The sequence below is a fragment of the Dermacentor variabilis genome, chromosome 2 (assembly GCF_050947875.1).
Source record: "Dermacentor variabilis isolate Ectoservices chromosome 2, ASM5094787v1, whole genome shotgun sequence".
Taxonomy (NCBI): domain Eukaryota; kingdom Metazoa; phylum Arthropoda; class Arachnida; order Ixodida; family Ixodidae; genus Dermacentor; species Dermacentor variabilis.
Window position 1 is genome coordinate 132218756 of NC_134569.1, and position 13735 is coordinate 132232490.

Sequence of the window (13735 nt, forward strand, 5' to 3'; positions counted from 1 at the left end):
GGAGCGAAACAACCAAGACCACACGGAGAGTTGCCTTTCCGCCGTCATTACCAGCACCCTGTTCACCGCACAATGTCCCGCCGACAAGAGATCTTCGCGCCGGTTCATTTGTACGAGCGCGAACCGTTTCCTCCCTGTTTTCAAAACAACACGGCGCACAGTCTTCGGCGGTGCAGTCGCCCTTTAAAGACGGGGCACTTAGCGACGACCCCCTTTGGAGTCTCCTTCTCTTCGCACGCTCTTGGCGCGGCAGTGCCCCGGCCCTTTCACTACGCACAGCCCGGCGCGACGGCGGCCCCTCGCACGTAACGCCGGCGGGGCCTTTCAGAGATGCACTGAGCTTCGGCGAGGTCACGCTTGGCGGCGCGCAGATAAACCGCCGGTCGGTCGGTGGCGCCCGGCCATTGTTGCGGGTTTCGCCACTTCTTCGCTTTTGTAACACGGGGGGATGCGCACTGCACGCAACAGTGCCCACCCCCCCGTGAGTCGCGCCTGCGCGGGCGCGCGCAGTTCACCGACCAGCCATCCGTGGTCGCATTCACGTTCCATATGCGACCGACTTACGTGCGTATGTGTTTGTTTGCGTGTGTGTGTGAACGGGCGTATAGTGGCGCCCTGGGCGAGAAATCCAATGCGCCGTGCATCCTTCCACGGCGACGGCTGAATTAAACTGTCTGATGCGGAGCTCGTTACAAAGAAAGAAAAGGCAGAAAAGGCCAGTGAGGAAGGGAGTTTTGGAGTTTGCTGGTAGACGAGTTAGTAAAAAAAGAAATGGGGGTGGGAGGGGAAGGGAGACGCGTTGCCGGTGAAGACACCCCTCGTCTGGCCTGAACGTATAATGCACATTGCTACGGGTCACGGTATTACTTCCTGATTTGCGTACCTTAACGGTGCCGCCTCATGGAACGCCGGCAGGCCAACCCATATGCGATAAAAGGACTCCTTCACTGCGCGGTATTATAGCGTCGGCATGTCGGCTTGCTCTGGCTATTCGCTGCTATAACTGGTCGCACGAATTCAATACATGTAAGCTTCCTCTGCGGCGCATCTGCCTCAGGAGGCGCCCTGTCGTATTTTGACGCCGTACATGTTTTTAATACGATGGCATCGTACGGACGGACCAAATTTGGCCATCTATATTGTGTCCTAGTTTGCAACACAGAGGAGCGCCGATCACCGAGATATTTGGCTAATATGCCATTGGTGAGCCAATCATTATACCATTGCACAATATTTGTCCTAGCAAGGGTTTTATGCGATAGCATTATGACGGAACTGGGCCGCAACAGGAGTGTAACGTGAGAGACACGCGACAGGAGGAGCGGCGACAGCATGCGAGGTTGTGCGGCGGGCGCGGTGGACTGCGCATGTAATGTCATCTACCGGAGTTCTGCTGTAATAGGTGGTCGTAATAAAGCGACAGCTGTGGTTTGCGTAGGTGCATGTATATGAAAGCAGAAGACACTGATTGCCGATAAAAGAACACAGACATGAAGGAACACAGATTCAGACAGTAAAGACGCTCGTAAGGTAGAAAAGCGTCTTTCTGTATCCGTACTCCTTCCGTCTGTGTTTTTTTCATAGGCAATTCACGGCTCTTCTACCTTCACGTGCGCAGCGTGAATCGTGTTTAAATGTCTCCTCACCAGGTTTGGACATCGCAAACGTACAAGCACGGGGTGTGCTCCACGCGTTGACGGTCGTACGGCTACTGAGTGTTACACCGATGTACCGCCGAGAAAAGACAGCGGAGAATTCAAACGAAAAGAAGCGTGCTTTTCTTCTCGCGGAGAAGCCACGATATATGCCAGCAGAGGCGACGTCACAGTTGTCGCCTCCGTGTCACATGTACAGAGCACACATAACCAGTCAGCAACGCCGACACGGGATTCCCGTGAAGCTAAGAACCCCCATGGGGAATATATGCGCCGTGCAGTGGCTTATGGGAGACAGAGAGAAAACAAAATAGAAGGCGGGCGTACTTAAGTGGCCACTTGTTTTCGTTAGCCTCACAAAGCCCAACGTATCATCTTCAGTACGCTCTGTTTTGATACGTCGGAATGCTGATTTCAGCGCGGGTAACATAAAGTGTTGCGGTGTCGTCTCCCTTCTGTCCTTGTTCGCTGGCGCTAAATATGTCTTCCAAGTCAGTTTACCAACACGCCCAACAAATGGCGATGCTGAACATAAAGTATACTGAGATTATGTTGTCGTTTTTTCTTTCGTTTTTTTTTTCGTTATATAAGTGAAGGTCCTGGATCTTGAAACCCTTAAAAAACAATAACAAGCGTCAGAGTGCTATAAGTACACAGTTTATAATAAAAGTTTTTCCACGAACCACTTTCGGTTTCCTTTTTTTTCCGGGAGGTGCATTTGTCGTGGCGTCATGACGTAGAAGGCAATGACGTGGGAGCAGGACATCGCGATGTTTTGACACTCGGTCTGGCTCGCTGGGCACTCTGCTACGATGCCATTCTCTGCGCGGCCCGATGTAGCAGCATAACAGACCACTGAGAAAAATGGAGCGGTGCCAATACGTTGCGATGTGTTGCTCCGACGCCACCACTTTCAAAGTCATGACGTTATGGCACATACACGTGCTCGTAAGTGAGACCTAAAATACCCCAAAAGCGCTACATTGCTTTACTACTAATCGCATTAACGTCGACGGTCATCCTGTGATGGTGTCTGCCGGAATTTCTTTTAGGCGAAGCTTTTATTTGCGAACCTCGCCGACGTTTCGTGACCGTGGCTGCGGCCTGGCTGTTCTATTGCCGAATAGATCAACCAATCCCAGCCGAGTATGCGCGCCCCCTGATTTCCTTGCACCCCAACAGATAGCGCTCGCCTACGCGCATCCGCGGCAGCAGCGGCGCCAGGAGTTCCAGGGAACGACAAAAAGAACCAGAAAGCTCGCCTTCGCGCAACCGCTGCTGCGCGGTAATGAGGAAGTAAACGCTTCCTGTTGATAGAATGGATATGAATTGCGTACGTGCGTGTGTGCATGCTGCCTTTGAAACTATGATGCGTTCTGGGCGTGTGTGTGTGTGTGTGTATGTGTGTGTGCTTCTGTGCGCGCATGCGTGCGTGCGTGACATGCGTATGTGTGTGTGTCGGCACGGTACTCGTGCTTCAACTCTTTTTACACTCACAGAAAGCTTCACTGTATATAGATTCCAACTCGTTGGATCTGCTGCATTTCTTTCCTAGGGTCTCGAGGTCTAATGCCGTTATTTAGCCCAAATAAAAAATGAGAAGTCCAAAATGTCATGTGAGTCCGCCTTTAACGCAAAGCCTGCAGAAAAGCATTATTGATATGCTGTAGTGAAGTTTCAGTCGCGAACAAACCAGAAAGCCAATTACTGATTAAATATTTACTTTACTAATTACGATCTTGCTCCCATAACACATCACTGCTCTTTCTTGTTACGTATGCGTTCTCCATGACGATAAATAAAGGTGAATAATTTGTTCTATTTTTTTCTTGATGTGGGATGGATGGGTTTCAGGGTGAAGGGTATGTGGGGTTAAGGGTGAAGGCATGGGGGACGGATGTCGCTTGCGGACGCTGGTCGAGGTATACCGGGAGGGCGCCTCTGTTAGGGGGAGGGTACCTCGCCTTCTCGCACCATCGCCTCGCTACATGTGATTCGTTCCTACCTCCACTACTAAAGCGAAGCTTTCTTCGCCAACCCTCGCGTACTTTCATGACCGTGGCTACTGGGTGCTGCTGCTGTCTTACAGAATAGCTCACGCTTAAAAAGAAGAGTTGAATTACGTGCCCGATGGTGGGACCGGAAGCTCGGACCCCAGCACAGCAGCCCGGTGCACTAACCATTAGGCCACATTCGAACTTGTGCTTCTGGTGTGCCAACGTCCTTTAGCTCTTTGAGATGAACGCCGCGCGTGTCACATTGCGTAGGACAGGTGCGCGCGGGACCCGAACAGAGGTGAAGGTAGAGTGTACTAGCGAATGGGGCTGCATGCGTTTGGACAGATCGTAACGTGGGTGATGTGGTCTGGGCGAGGGCCTCTGATATGGCATTGCGCTGAAGTTACAAACCCACAGAAACTGAAGCAGGTTTAATCTTTGTGCATTTGAAAAAAAAAAAAAAAAAAGCTTCGCTGTTTGTAGTTTAAAACAAGGTGCGTTGAATCTGCCTCAATTTATTACTAAACCGTCAAATAATTATCGCGCAACAATGTTTCCTAGACGGCGCTTTACAATTTCTGCGGTACAACGAACATCTCTCGCGAGACCACGCAGAAACTCCACTGGAGTTGTTTAAATCTGAGGAAGCATTGCTCCACTTGCTCGCCTCCATGAAGCCCGGTGTCATCATAAATCTTATCAAACTTGATACGACCAGTATAAACACTTATCAACCCTTATCGGTCGTTATATATATATATCAACCTCATCCGACTCTATCCTACCCTTATCTACCCTATCGGACGTGAGTCCACTTTTATTTACTCTTATTGGTCCTTATCAGGCTTGATCCGACCCTTATCAACCATTATCGTTCCTTATCTACTTTATCAGAATTGCTCCGACCATTATGAGCCTTTATTGCTCTTTCGCACTTTATTCACCCGCGTCGAGGAATTATCAACCGTGATGAGACCCACATAACCCCTCATCGCTCATTATCATCCTTATCATCGCATTGACTGCTTATCTGCCCGTGTTGCGCGACGCGGAGCGCATGAGCCTCCAGGGGTGGGTGGCATTTCGGTCGGTGAAAGGACGCCCCAACGGAAGGCACGTAACGTGACCCAACGATCGGTGATGTGGCGCGTTTGGCCTTAAATTTTCGCGAAATCGGAATTTTCCTAACGTCTACAACGCTTCAAGTTGGGTTTACATGTGGTCCTAGAGATGGCTTTTAATCCACCATCACAAAAATCTTTCAAGAAAGCCTTCACAGAAACACTTCGTGCATTTCCAGCACCTTAAATAAACACGAAAAATTAATAGAAGAGGAAATGCGAAGAGACATATGAGACATTGGTCCAGCGTCTTACCTGTCCTTTCATCTTTAATTTTCTCTTAACTTTTACTATTTTCGTTAATACGCTGGAAATGCATAATATGTCGATATTCCAACTAGCCCAGTTGTCCGATTTAAGTACTTCATAGAAATTGTTCTCCTTTAACATTTGTTTTGTGCCATCGGTACAACGCATTCATATGGTTCAGATATATATTCACCTTCTGCAAGCCTTGGCGTTTAGCCCACCATACGATTTGTTTATGTTAATAGGACTCTATTCATTATGGAGAAGTCGCATGATCGACAGACAAGCCGAGCCACCTCTCTCGACAAGGTCTGTCTTTCGAGAAGAGGCTGCTCAAATGCGTAGTTTGGTTGGAACCATTGATCCCGTTACTGAGTAAATTTCGCTTCTCGACGCTTGTGTTTGTTTGCTCCTTTCTGAACTTTGATTGGACCGCGTAGTATGTACGCATTTGTTTTTCGTGTGTGTCTAAATGTAATGTAACTAATTTTCGCATGACACTACTCATAATTCCATGCAGTACAGAGAAGAAAAAAGAAATCCCAGTTGATGATACACTCGGCTTGTGAGCGTGGAGTCGTTGGTTTAAAACGCTTCATCGCCAACATTTCTTTTTTCGAATTCAGTTTTTTTTTTCATACATTATTTCTTTATAGTGATACGGCTTACATCACGTATAGGTTTCCTCATTGGGTAGACCTAGAAATGCTTACGCATTTAAAACAGCCGTTGTGGTTGTTGTGTTTAGATTGACGCTATATAGATGAGGTTGTATACAGGCTCACAGGTAGCAGCAGTCAAGACAGCAGCAGTATATAAAAGTGTCGTAGAATCTCACAGATGACCTCGAGGTTTCTCGTGCGCATGTCTATAGATATTAATAGGATAACATGAGTTCATAACATCATCGCATTACGGTCACCCGCGAGTCTCGAATTCAGCCGCGTAACCTGTATACATGTAACTCACGTGCAGCCAGTATACCTCGAGGGTTGCCATTTCATTTGAGACACGTTACTTCTACAGCCGCTAGATGCATGACATACACGTAAACGTAACGTCGGCGCTCACAGATGGTATGACGTCAATTTTCCATCGCGTTTCCCAGCTTTCTCTATACGCGGCTCAGTTTCACAAATGGCAGGGCATAATTTTTTACCTCCCCTTTTCCAGCTCCTTTGTGCAACTTGAACGCGCAGTGAAAGTGCTGATGCTTCGAGAGTACATTTCGTGAAATGAAGGAATGTTGTTGGTCATCCCTCTAGTTGCGTTCTCCTTGCCGAAGAACGCTGCACGAGAGCCGATAGTCCGTGCTTGACGAGAATAACATAGCAGGATCGCGCAGTCGTGAAGCTGGCTGCGTCGACTAGCGATGCCCCACCGATGCGGGGGTCAGTGTGGAGCGTGGCGTTCCAAAGAGGCCTTTGCCAATGCACGCAAATTAACATTTATGCAATCGTAAGGTTCACATTAAGCGTTATGCACGATCTTCCTAAGCGTATCACATACGCTCACCATTGCAAGGATAATATTGTGAACCCGAAGGAACCGTCACAGCTCTCGTAGGAAAATAATAAATGAGAGAGAAAGAAAAAAAATGTCGCAAATTGTTGAGAAATAAACGAGAAACATGCATACCACCCTGCAGCTGCCTAGCGTATAGCTGACACCTGGGATAGTGCTGACAGACCTGTCAGCACAAGTAGAGGGAAGGAGAATGGGACGCAAGAGTGCAAGCATAGCCCTTTCAACTATTAAGAATTTTATACTTTAATACTATACAGCACACGAATTTAATGAAATAAGCTACAGGCAAACACTGAAAGAACAGCGTTCTTTCACCTTCTGCTTGTTGCTTATTTCAGCGCTCTTTTACTCTGTATATCTCTATTGTTCTCACAAACAATTTACGATATGTGAATACCACCGCAATTCGATGCAAAATGACAGCTGAAGAAAGGCGAAAGGCACAATAGATTCGCGAAGCGTATGGCGGGGTTGTATACACATTGTTGTGCTGATATAGATCGAGTAGCTCCTCCTTTTATGTTAATAATTCTCAAGCTGCTGAACCCACGAAGCACATCTTTCAAATCCACGTCCCCCCCTCCTTCTTTCTTCTCTTTGTTCGCTTGCGTAACAGCTGGCAATAATAGGTATGCTTATCGTAATCATCTGTTGCGTATTTTATTGTTCAATGAAGCATCCCATTAGTAAGAAACTGGTACTCTCATGAATGAAGAAATATCTCGTGAGATGATCCAACAGCGGTGATACAGTGCGTGCCTGCTACGATAGCGCCAAGAATCCAACCTAGCATGGCGCTCTATTGCAGCTAAAGGTCGCGGGATCGAATCCCGGCCACAGCGGCCGCATTTAGATGGGGGCGAAATGCGAAAACACCCGTGTAAGTAGATTCAGGTGCACGTTAAAGAACCCCAGGTGGTCCAAATTTCCGAAGTCCCCACTACGGCGTGCCTCATAATCAGATCGTGGTTTTGGCACGTAAAGACCCATAATTCCACTGCAGTTAAAAAGAAAGAAAGAAAGGAAGGAGAAAGAAAGAAATCTGGAAAATCTGTTAGTGACAATCAGATGCGAACCAACCAACAAACAAACAGATCTGGAAAGTCTGTCAAGGACAACCAGATGCAATAATGCCGTTTAAGGAGCTGTAGCTTGGGCTCCATATTTCAACTTAAACGAAAAGTTTACAACAGTGTAACTCCGCAGAAAAGGAGATACAAACTTTAAAACAAAATTAAATTAAATTTCTTGTTCGTGCCAAAACCACGACCTCATCATGAGTCATGCCGTTGTGTGAGGGGCTTCGGATTACTTTTAATGTACAAAACGAAACAGTCTATCTACGTCCTCTATTGTCAGTGATTAAGCTAATATCTTTATGGCTGAGTGAAATAGACGGCGCACTGACACATAAGCCTTGTGGGTCAATCTTGATGTTGTATGTGGAAGCATACGACACTAAGATGGACCCTCAAGGCTGTGCAATTCCTGCACAGCCCTGTCGCAGTACCACAGAGAAACACCGTTCCGATCGGATCAACGCACTTTCATAATATTAATCAACGCAGAAAACCATGATATAGCCCTTTCCTGTCTACTTCAGCGGTGATGATGACGCAGCTCTGTTTTCACTACGCAAGCCAATAAAATTAGAGATAATCTCGACCACGCAATTAGAAATGGCCACAATATCACCTTTCAGTGGATAACTGCACACTGTGGCGTGATTGGGAACGAAGAGGCAGAAGCTAATGCGGAAACAGCTTTAAATAATGTTTCTGAAGTGCGCATTACGTTCTCACGAACAGACACAAACGCCCTACTTCGTTGTGTAATACGCAACTCTACACTGGAGCACTGGACCCAACCAGATCGGCGACACAGGCGCGTCCATAAAGGGGACCCAGAAATGAAATTCAGGGTATGCCTCACGAACTAAAAGGAATCCAAACAAGCATGGCGCACCGGATTCATCTTGGTGCCGCAATCACCCAGCGTTATAGACATCTCATAGGTTGCAGTGATGCTATAGCCCAAATTGTGAGCACTGTACAGGTGTCAGAAATACTCGATCACGTGTTTTGCGTTTGTCCCGTGAACGCGCAAGAACGACATCAACTGGTCTCTTCCGTCGCAAACGTCGATAAGAGGTCACTATAAGAAGAGTTCCTTTTGGGTCCTTGGCCTGATGCAAGCAGCGCAGCCTTGAGAACAAGCACCGCTATAGCCTTTGTACAAGCCACTAGGCTGGACGCACGGCTTTATAGAGATGCCACAACGTTGCGAACTTGTACGTGCGCACCTCCTCCTCATATCATCGTCATCATTTATCAGCCCTTTTCGTGCCCGTCCCTTTTAGCCAGTACGAGTACGCACAAGTACGTAGCAGGCCAGAGCAAGCTATGCAGCTCTTTGCCTTTCTGTAAATACATTTTTCTCGCTCTCTCTGTATATCGGCGATGGTGAAATGAACAGAATCGTGATGCCAGAAATGTTTCATTTAAGTTATACGCTAATCAACTGTCTTTTGCTTACTTATGTTTCGTAAGTGGCTTGGTCCCAGCGCTATCGACAAGATCGACCAATCAGCGGGGTTGATAAGGACGGATGCGGTCAAGTAGAAGGAAATGCTGTATCATGCGTCTGATTATAGGATAACAAACGGAGCATAACACTCGAAGCGCTAAGAGAATACAGAATTTTTTCTAAAACGGCCCTTGCAAGTCAGCATAATTCGAGTCGTTGAACGGGTTACTCAAAGATGCGGACAGCACTTGCACGAGGAATCGAAATGCGTAATCGAATAATTTAACCAAAATAGTCTAATTAACTGTTTAATTATTTACTTTACGGCATATATTGCAATTGACGAATTGTAGCCGTTGAGTTCGCAAGGCGTGACCACTTGAAACGAATTCCCAGGATGACACACGTTTCTAAATATTCGTTCTCAAAGCGGGCGACAGAGCATATTGACGGTCCAGTTACTTTAAATAATTACTTCGTTTAGCGCAAAACAACGGACACAAACGAGACGACAGGACAAGGCGCTTACAGATCGCCTTGTCGGCTCGCACCGCGCCTTGTCCCGTAGTCTTTCTTGTGTCCGTTGTTCTGCGCTAAACAAAGTAATTATGGATTCGCACCAACTATAGCCCGCCAACGGATTGTGCCAGATACTTTTGTTGTGCTTCAATGCGTAATAGGACGTTTTGTTAAAAAGGTAAGTGGAACAATAGTGCATTCTTACGGCAAGTTTCACGGTGAATATTGTAAAACCGGTGCGATCGTTAGAACTCTTCCCAAGTGGCTACAATTCGTAAAACTGCAATATGTACCCTAAATTAGGTAACAGGAAGTTAATTAGTGAAATTTGCATTAGTGAATTAGTGAATCAGTGAATGACACTGCAGCCTTAGTCGAATATGCATTTAATATTTCCTGCGAGTTACGTCTGCCTTTTTGAGTAATCCGGCTTAATAAATAGAATTATGCTATCTGCAACGGGTGTTTTCTTTTTTTTTTTATCTTTTACTATGTATGGTCTAAAAAAAGAAAACGTATAGTGGGCGACGACGAAAACCGACTATAGCTCTTCATATAGTTGATTCCGAGCAATCTGCGCTGACGCCACGCCACAAGAATGTACGTTAAACTGGTGTATCGTGTATTCGAATGCACTCAATCCGTCGAGCTTGCAATGACAAGTGCCTAGGAAAGTTGAACCCGGCGTACTGTGAAGAGCTTAATATGGGCGAGGAAATAATTTGCGTTATTTTCCAGAATCTCCCGCAGTCCACGGAAAGATGGTGCAGCGAACTGTTCGCTCTTACGTCACAATGCATCTTCCGGTCCTTCTGCTTCGCGAATTGTGCATACAGTGCCCGAAAATAGCCGCGAACCTTTGGATTGGACCCAAAGCGTAAAATAGCGAGCTTGGTAATAAAAAAATGTCGTAATTTATTTGACTCGACGTCTGTTACGTGCAGCGTCCCGCTTCAACGAGCAAGTCCCCCCCCTTTTTTTATCACTTCAATGAAGAACGGAAGAACGAGCCACACGGGAGTCAGTGAAGCATCCATCGAGCGAGCTTAATTTAGGCTTACACTAGCTCATGGCGTAACGTTCCGGCAGAGCTACATATGCCTTCGCACTATGCATTCACGTGCTCTCATAAGTTCTTTCCACGGTCCCTGGTATCCGTAAGCTTCGAGCGAAACAACGGGTTCAAGACTTACGCGTAATGCGTAACGCACCAGCAATTCGAGTCGAAAATAAGGCTGTACTGAGAAGTGCGGCTGGAGTTTAAAAAATAGTTACATTACAGCCGTAGCTTGTATAAAGCGGTTTCCCCGCAGCGCGTCACGTATAATGTCACCGAGGATACTGCTCTGCGATATGCATGCACGAAGTCAAGGGCCGACCAGACCCTATCCGAAACCTGCAGGTGCTCCGTCGCTCTGCAAGTCTCTATCGCGATGTCGACCTCGTTCGTTTACAATGCGAGCCGCGGTACGAACGGTTGCTGCCTTCACGTCCACACGTGGTACAGTTGCAGAGTAACGTTCTCAGGAGCACGCAGTTGGTCAATCACTGTACATTTAGCGGCCTGCGCTTTCGTTCTACGTTCCCTCTCAAAGCAGTGATCGAATACATGGCAACCAGCAGTAGCAGCATAAAGCGACTCCATCGGCTCCTCTTGATCGCTATAGAAGTGTTATGGCGCAGATCCCTTTCGTATATGCTGATACTAATGGCACAGAGGACGCTCCCGCTAATTAGTGCGACCATAGTACTCACGTTTTGTCGCATGGCAGTGGCCTCGACGAATCACCTGCAGCAGCCACCAGCAGCACGGCCGTGGTCACCGGAAGCCTCCTCGCAACACACCCATCGTACCCACGCGGAGTTGCCCAACTGGGAGAAGCACGGGCAGAACTTGTCCGACCGGGTCCTCTTCTTTTTGCTTTGTGCGTTGGCTCGCGCCGCGCGGGTGTGCGCGGCGGTGGGAGAAAGGACTATGCCCTCCTCGCCGCAGTTTCTCTCTCCTCGAAGTCCTGTCTACCCTCGCACCGTTACGATCGGCGCTGGAGTGAGCTGGCTCTTTGACAGGCACCCGGTGCTCGAATTGTGGCGTTTCTTAAAGCGTTTAAAAGCGCGTTAAGAAGAAACATTAACGTTTAGAAACAACTGAGCAAGACCTCGGGGCGTTTGTTCCGAGATTACACGTCAATCTCTCTCTCTCTCTGTGCGCGTCTGTGTGTGTGTTATAGATGCCTAAACCAGGGACCCTTATTTTTCGTAAGTCTACCTAGTATTTTACCTGATAAGGCTTGCAGAACAATCCTGGCGCTCAATGAGGGCCACTCACGTTCTCTTCTTTACCAGTTCAAAACTCTAATGATATTTATATTTCTAGTCTCTCTGTCTCTGTCCTTTGCATAACAGTATAGCGCAGTAAACAGAACGACAACTTTCGTTCATGACTGTGTGCTAACTAATCTAACACCCGACACTGCTCCAGTTAACAGCAAAAAGAAAGAGAGAGTCAAAAATAGCGAACACAAAGAAAAAAAAATTGCTGGCTCTCCCGTAATCGAGAGTAGATGTAAGCATGAAATGGCTACCGGCAAAGCAGATTGGTTGGAGATAATACTAGCCACAATCTTGATACTATACTCGCGGACAACTTTATTTGCCTATCAAGGGAAAGCTACGGGGTCGGAGCTTCTGCACGAGTGTTATCGCGCCAAGTAGTCCGCCAGCGTTTGACAGTGCTTTTGGTTGCTTGGAACAGGCGCTAAATTGTCGCAGCTCCCACGTGCGACGGTTTCGCGTATGCCCAGACGCGGAAGGGAAAAGCCGCAAAATAAGTAAACGTTTACATTCAATGGTGTGTTTTATCTTATTTAACTGTTGATAATAAGGCGTTTATGGTTTCGCTTCCATAGCTTAAACTAACATGGATGAAAACACGGGACTCTTTTCAGAAGCGCTCTCACTTGCGCGCTTTTCCTCCGTAGCTTTCCCTTCATTGCCACAGAAAGTTGTCCCCGAGTATAGCCGCCACATCACGCCGCACCACGCCATACTGTGAAATGGTCCATATGGATGCAATAGTTTCCTAGTTTTCAACCTCATTGCAAGGTCAAACGGGCATTCGCTGCGCGCCGGACGCTACCGCGGCAACACTCTTAAGCAAAATTACACCCTTTTGCCGCACAACAATAATCGTCATCTGTCTTGTCATTTTTTGCTTTCTTTAACGCGCCGACCTCGGTACTTCCAAGTCACGAACGGCATGCTCGTTGTCAGCATCACAGAGCATTCTCGACAGAAAAGTAGCGACCACAGCGTTTTCAAGGAAGCGCTCAAAAAAATATTTACATCCTTTGGGGTGTATATCTTCCACACTCTTCAGCAAAATTACACCTATTTGCCACACAACGATAATCGTCATCCGTCTTGTCCGAATTTCCTTTCTTTAACGCGGCGAGCCCGGTACTTTCCAGTAACGAACGGCATGCGCGTTATCAGCATGACAGAGCATTCCCGACAGGAAAGTAGCGGGCACGGCGTTTTCAAGAAAAAAACAAAGTTATACCCTATGGGGTGTATCTCTGCCACACAACGATAATCGTCATCTGCCTTGCTTGCGTTTCCTTTCTTGAAAACGCCGCGCCCGCTACTTTCCTGTCGGGTATGCTATGTCACGCTGATAACGCGCATGTCGTTCGTTACTGGGAAGTGCCGGGCTCGCCGCGTTAAAGAAAGGAAATGCGGACAAGACAGATGAGGATTATCGTTGTGTGGCAAAAGGGCGTAATTTTGCTTAAGAGTGTACCAGCGCGCCAGACCAATTGGCCAGAGGCGCCGCGGACCTCACGGGCAGCTGGTGTTGAAAAGAGCACAGGCAACCCTGTCGCAGCGCCACAAGATGACAATGAATTGTATAGTGCCCTGTATCTGGTTTTTGAACGTCGCAATTGGAAATGACAAATAAAACTTCAGCGTACTAGAAGTTGCAGCTTGAGTGATATTGTGAACGAACGTTTGGAAAAACTCGGAAGAAATATTTTTTGTAACTTGTTTGGAAAGTACCTAGCGTATGTAATGCGGCCTTGACTGTTTGCCCGGATGATCTCGTTTTGTTCTCTCAACTTACCCGGATGTTCTCGTTTGAATG

At 47.3% G+C, this 13735-nt stretch overlaps 1 protein-coding gene across 1 annotated transcript in view; it reads right to left on the reverse strand.

The window, feature by feature from the left end:
- LOC142572702 (polypeptide N-acetylgalactosaminyltransferase 13-like) overlaps positions 1 to 11503 on the reverse strand; it is a 45650-nt gene extending 34147 nt beyond the window's left edge. Inside the window, exon 1 of the mRNA XM_075682003.1 lies at positions 11350 to 11503. The gene's annotated coding sequence lies outside the window, so the exon portion shown is untranslated. The remainder of the gene's footprint in view (positions 1 to 11349) is intronic.
- Positions 11504 to 13735: the final 2232 nt, after the last annotated feature.